The sequence below is a fragment of the Nicotiana attenuata genome, chromosome 7, assembly GCF_001879085.1.
Source record: "Nicotiana attenuata strain UT chromosome 7, NIATTr2, whole genome shotgun sequence".
In the NCBI taxonomy this organism is placed as follows: domain Eukaryota; kingdom Viridiplantae; phylum Streptophyta; class Magnoliopsida; order Solanales; family Solanaceae; genus Nicotiana; species Nicotiana attenuata.
This window is the reverse complement of record NC_031995.1, coordinates 32,730,840-32,737,738: the sequence shown is the minus strand read 5'-3', so window position 1 is coordinate 32,737,738 and position 6,899 is coordinate 32,730,840.

The following is a 6,899-nucleotide window of genomic DNA, read 5'->3' as shown; positions in this document are numbered from 1 at the left end:
ATATATATATATATTGTACTTTTAGAAGTTAAGAATTCAACATCTAATATTTAATAAAATATTTTTAGTAGTTTTCACATATTATGCTTTTCATGTATTAAAAACAATGAGTTAATTATTATCGAAAACGCATTGAACAAAAATTCGCTTAACTCTTTCTTAAGAACAAAAGACAAGGCTATATAAAATAGCATATCACTATTTTCATCTTTTCTAGTTTTATTTCTAATGTCATTTCAAACTCGTATTTCCTTATTTATCTTCGATAATTATGATACAATTTAATTGAAAGTACTATCTGAAAAGTTAGATGCAGAAGCAATTCAAACTCAGAAAACAGAACCATCAAAAATTGCGTTACAGTGATAAGTATTCATCCATACTTAATCACCGGATTTAGGTTCGTGTTTGGATATGAAGTCACTGTTGGTAGGAAGAGTTTTACCTCCCTTCATCCATCCCACCCTTCCTAAATCAAATTTTTCTGTACAAATATAAATTAATCGGGTCCCACAAGAGGTATCAAACATCGAGAGGAAAAAAAGAACTCTGGAAACGGTAGAACCACATAGTTAGATTGGAAGAATAATAATAATTTGTTAGCCAAAAATGTTGATGTGTAAATATACTTAACAACTTCGTGTTCTATAAAGTATTCTTGGGGCCATATGACTAAGCCAATTGGGAAAATCATAATCAAAACGGACAAACCGCCGACGGGCCTAATACCAATTACTAGCTACCTAATCTTCAGGTCAAACAAAATTTTAATACAATCCGTATTTGTAATACATGTATGATCATGACGGAGAAAAAGAATAAAGTTGTTGCACAAAACTATAGAGTCGTTATTTTATTTCGAGTTTAAATTTTATCTAATAAGGTTTGAAAAGTTTCACACAATATTTAGGTTACGTAATTTTAAAAAGAGTGTATATGACATATTGTTAAGCTGCGTTATTGTAATGTAATCAAAATCAAGAACAACTTCTGTAGTCAAAAGTTGGTAGAGATTATTAGCTTGTATTTTAAACATTTGTCATTGCATTATCCCCCTATCAATTGACAAAATTGTTATACATAATTTATAATCAATATTTAAATTTCTAATTCCATCATTGATGGAAAATTCCTTATGTCAAAAGGGAAAAAAAAAAAAGGCAAATTGATATTAAACATTTCGCATAGCCAAATGTGACTTGGTCAAAGAATATTGGTAGGTTGACAATTGTTTTTAATACTACATCTTATTTGGACTCGATTCTATTAGCAAATGAATATTCTTCCTATTTTTTTTTTTTTAATATTGAATAAAGCATTATGGAACACTGTGGTTTTTCAAACATCTAGTCCAACATCACTTTTTTAAGCACAGTGTAAATGATATTTTTTTGTCTATTTGAATCGAAAGAAAAGAAAATGATGCATGTTCCTAATTACTCCCTCCATTCCAGTTTATGTGAACATATTTTCTTTTTGATTCGTTCCAAAAAGAAGAGTCTATTACTCAAATGATCACTCAACTATCCCAAATTATCTCCTATAGTCACTTTACTTTCGTTTGTAACAACAAAGTCATTGAACTGTGCCTATTGCACTCAGAAGGTCACTCAACTAGCTTTTTCAAATTTTGGATTGCCAAATACCTATTTTACCCTCTAAATTATAAACATTTATCTTCTTTTTATTTTTTTAAACCTTTTTAATATTATGATTTTTTCTTTTTAATTTATATTATGGACATACCAATAGAATAAATAAATATTATTTATAAATTAAAAGAATAAAAAGTATTTAAGCATGTATAATGCCGGAATAACAAAATAATGAGCATAGTAAAAAAAATTAATTAAAATAATTTGTTAGTAATAATAATTTTAGTATTAACAACAAAACTTTAAAAATTTATTTACACAATTCAGAATGAAAGAAAATAAAGGTTGTAAAATATATATTCCATGCATGTAATATAAAAATAATTATTAAATAAAGTATGTCACGACCCTGAACCCAGACCCGATCGTGATGGCACCTCTCGTGAAGACAAGGCCAGCCGACACAAACCCCAAGCTTAGTTAACAGATATAAGGACTTATAATCAAGTCATTAATAGTGATAAATCCCAAAATAAAGTGAAATATATCAGCTGCGGAAAACAAAAAACAGCTCGACACCGGGGTGTCACAAGTCACGAGCATCTACTAAGGTCTGAACACAACTAAGAATCTAAAATGTACTACACACAGTCTAAGGAAGGCAAGAGGGAGAAAAGCAGTGCTGGGAACGCCGGGCAGCTACCTTGCTAACTCCGATGACTCTGCCACTGAGCAACCAACACCCGCTATCGGGTCAAAATAGTACCTGAATCTGCACGCAAGGTGCAGGGAGTAATATGAGTACACCAACTCAGTAAGTAATAGAAGTAAATGAAAGCTGAGCAGTAAAAAAATACGTAAACCACGTCATAACGCTACAGCAAATGCAGTACATTTCCAAAACAATAGAGAAATCATTTACTTCGTAAATCATGCTCAATTTCAGTAAAAACCTTTTTAAAACAACATTCCATAGTTTCAAAACGAGTGATAAAAACCGTGAGTAAAATGATAGAAACGTAAACAGCCCCTCGGGCTAAACATGTACCATAAACTGCCCCTCGGGCATAATATCCACAGGACCAGCCCCTCGGGCTACCTCACAATCACTCGCAATCAGCCCCTCGTGCATAAAAAGAATCAAGAACCGCCCCTCGGGCAACATAGATCAAGAACAGCCCCTCGGGCTTCAATATGAAACAATAACAACATCTCGGGCTTCAACACATCACACACACTGGGTACCCGCGCTCACTGGGGGTGTACAAACTCCTGGAGGGGCCCCTTACGGACCAAACGCAATATCAAGCCATCTCGTGGCATAATCAATCCGGCCCTCGGCCTCATATAATAGACAGGATCATCATACTGGGTACCCGCGCTCACTGGGGGTGTACAGACTCCTGGATGGGCCCCTTACGGCCCAAGCGCAATATCAAGCCATCTCGTGGCATAATCAAGCAGGCTCTCGGCCCCATATCAATCACAAGCCACCTCGTGGCGTAATAAATCTAGCCCTCGGCCTCTCACATATTACAATCGGTACCACATGCTGCGGCGCGCAGCCCGATACCATAGTATCCTCACAACACAGGCCCCCGGCCTCACTCAGTCAGATCTCACTCAAGCCCCTCGGGCTGACAGTAAAGCAAGTACTCGGCTCAAAATCATTTATGAAATCAAAAGGAGTGAATAAAACTCAGTTATGAAAACAGTAAGAATATAACATGACTGAGTGTAAACATTAAATCAAAACAGTGAGGTAAAAACAGTAGTAAAAGCCCCTAAGGGTCCAAACAATCGGCACAAGGCCTAGATACGGCATTTAGCCCCAAACACAATAATAACTTTAAAAATATAACAATATCAAATGATTTTCAAGTAAAATACGCGACTTAATAGTCGTACGGGATGGGCCAAGTCACAATCCCCGACGGTGCACGACCCACGCTCGTCATCTAGCGTGTGCATCACCTCAAGGTAGCACAACGATGTAAAATCCGGGGTTTCATACCCTCAGAACAGTATTTACAATCATTACTTACCTCAATCCGGTCCAAACTCTAGCTCGCGATGCCTTTGCCTCTCGAATCGGGCTCCGGATGCTCCAAATCTAGCCAAAAACAGTTTCATGCCATCAATATATGCTAAGGAACAAAGCCCACTCGAAAACAATCGAAAAATAACGCGAATCCCGAAATTAACCGAACCCGACCCCCGGGCCCACGCCTCGAAATTCGATAAAATTTACATCATTAGACTCCTTATCTCCCCACGAGTTCATACATATCAAAAGTTCCAAAATCCGACACAAATGGCCCCTCAAATCCTCAATTCTAGGTCTCCAATACTAAGCCCTAGTTTCCTCAATTTTAACCCTTAATTTTCACTAATACCATAACCAATGGAAAAATGATCATAAACTCAAGTAATGAAGCTTAGAGAACTTACCCAACTGATTCACCTCGATTTTCCCTTGAATTCAATGCCCTGGCTCGTTTCCCGTCTTCAAAAATGGAGTACTTAGCCAAAAATTCGCGAAGGAAACATTATATACTTCTAGCCCAGGGATTCCGCATCTGCGGCTCTTTCACCGCTTCTGCGGTCCCGCTTCTACGGTCTAGACCACCGCATCTTCGGTCCTCACTTAAGTCCACAACCCTCGCATCTGCGATACACAACCCGCACCTGCGCCATCGCAGGTGCGGTTCCTTAACCGCTTCTGCGGATTCCTGCCTCCCTTGCCTTATTCCGCTTCTGCGACTCCCAAACTCGCTTTTGCGAGACCGCACCTGCGGTCCCCTAGCCACATGTGCGGTTATGACAGCAATGGAACATCTTCAGCTGTCAAACGGACTTCCAAACTTTCCGTCAACCATCCGAAAATACCCCGAGGACCCCGGGACCTCAACCAAAAGTACAAACACATCATATACCACCATCCAAACTTATACCAATCTTCAAAATACTTCAAACAACATCGAATCAACCAAATCACATCGAATTCAAGCCTAAGGTTCTAAAATCTTCCGAATTTCGCTTTTGATCAAAAAGTATACCAAACCACGTCCGAATGACCTGAAATTTTGCACGCACATCCCAAATGATACAACGGAGCTACTACAACTCCCGGAATTCCATTCCGACCCTTATATCAAAATCCCACCTATAAACCGGAAAACGCCAAAATTTCACTTCCGCCAATTCAAGCCTAAATCTACCACGGACCTCCAAAAGACATTCTGATCACGCTCCTAAGTCCCAAATCACCTAACGAGCTAACCAAATCATATAAATCCAAATCCGAATTCAAATACTAAAAGTCAAGACTGAGTCAAACCTTCCAAATTTAAAGCTTCAAGCTGAGAATCATCCTTCCATATCTATTCCGATTAACCTGAAAACCAAAACCGGGCTAGTCATTACCGAGAACTGGTGAGCGAAATACAAAAGCTCAAAACGACCGGTCGGGTCGTTACAAGGTATTTTTATAATATACATTATATATTCTTGAAAATTATGCTCAATTATATTATTATGTATAATTATTATAATGTATATTATAAAAATATTTTTATTTAAATAATTATTTTTATATGCATGGAATATATATTTCACAACCTTTATTTTCTTTCATTCTGAATTGTGTAAATAAATTTTTTGAATTTTTGTTGTTAATACCAAAATTATTATTACGAACAAATTATTCTAATTAATTCTTTTATTATGCTCATTATTTTCTTATTCNCAATTATCTTAATTAATTTTTTTTTACTATGCTCATTATTTTGTAATTCCAACATTATAGATGCTTAATACTTTTTATTTTTTAATTTATAAATAATATTTATTTATTCTATAGGTAAGCCCATAATATAAATTAAAAAGGAAAATCATAATATTGAAAAGTAAAAAAAAAAACAAAAGAAGATAAATATTTATAATTTAGAGGATGAAATAGGTATTTGGCAATCCAAAATTTGGAAAATTTAGTTGATTGACCTTCTGAGTGCAATAAGCATAGTTCAGTGACTTTGTTTTTACAAAAAAAAAGTGACTTTAGAAAATAATTTGGGACATTGTGTGTCATAATCAAGTTGGGTAACACTAATAAGTATGGATTAGTTTTGCCATGAAATATGTTGACAATTGCTCCATCCATTCCAAAAAATTAAAGCACGAACGTGAGTACAAATTTTCCATCACCAATCACATCAAGCTAGAAAACGAACTAGAGAAAGTCATTAAAAATATAATAAGTTGAATTTTTTAAGCAGAGGTAATGATTGTGTTTCATGATTTGCTTACGAATTACGTGTGGCCTCAACATTTCTAAGTTTAGCATGGTCTCATTTTAGTTCCAATTCTGTAATGATTGTGTTTCATTATTTGCGATCATTTCTGCATGAAATTGCAATGATATTTGATGATGGGAGTATTAATTGAACTAACTTTAACTATTATTATTATTATTACTTCAATCTTAAGCTAGGTTCCGGAGCGGAGCTAGAATGTAAGAGCGAGTTCGGCAAATTCACTAGCTTTAATTTGAACCCTATATTTGTTTTAAAAATTCATTGAATACGTATAAATTATTAATTTGAAATCCAATAACTTAAAACGATTCGAACCCCGAACGCATAAGCTTGAAAACTTGGCTCCGCCTCGGCTAGGTTAACTGATCGAGTGCTCAATTTGATGATCTCCTAAAAATGAACAGAATAAAGAATAAGTCATACGTAACTTATTTTAAAGAAAATAAACAGTCGAGATGCAACCTCATTATATTTAGTATATTTCTTTCGTCATCTGAAAAATATGATTACTTCATTTTGAACTATGCACTGTCAGATGAGCATTTGATTTGGGGAAATTCTCACGAACTTTTCCCATGGTTTTAACTAATTTCGAATATTGCACAAATTTCCTCAATGATACTTACTGCAAAATGTTAGTATTAAGCAACTGAAAAATCGATTTCCCATTTTTGAATCAATAAATTATTTTCCTTGCTGTATATAGGGTATCAGCCCTTCAAATTTATCAATTAATTTTATCCCAGTAGCTAGGACCTTTGCTTTATTTTTTTGTATATATATGTTCTTGGCAACTAGCTCAAATGTCTCATTTTCCCATTTTCCAACTCAGTGGTGGTCAATCATGCCTGACTTATTAGAATGATCCAGAACTGGATCCAATCAGCAATGTACTCTTTGGAAATGCACTGGAAAAAGTGACTGCAGTAGTTTTAATTAGATGAAAAGGACTAGAGGAGCTTTAAAAATGTCGAAAGAGTACTGGAGT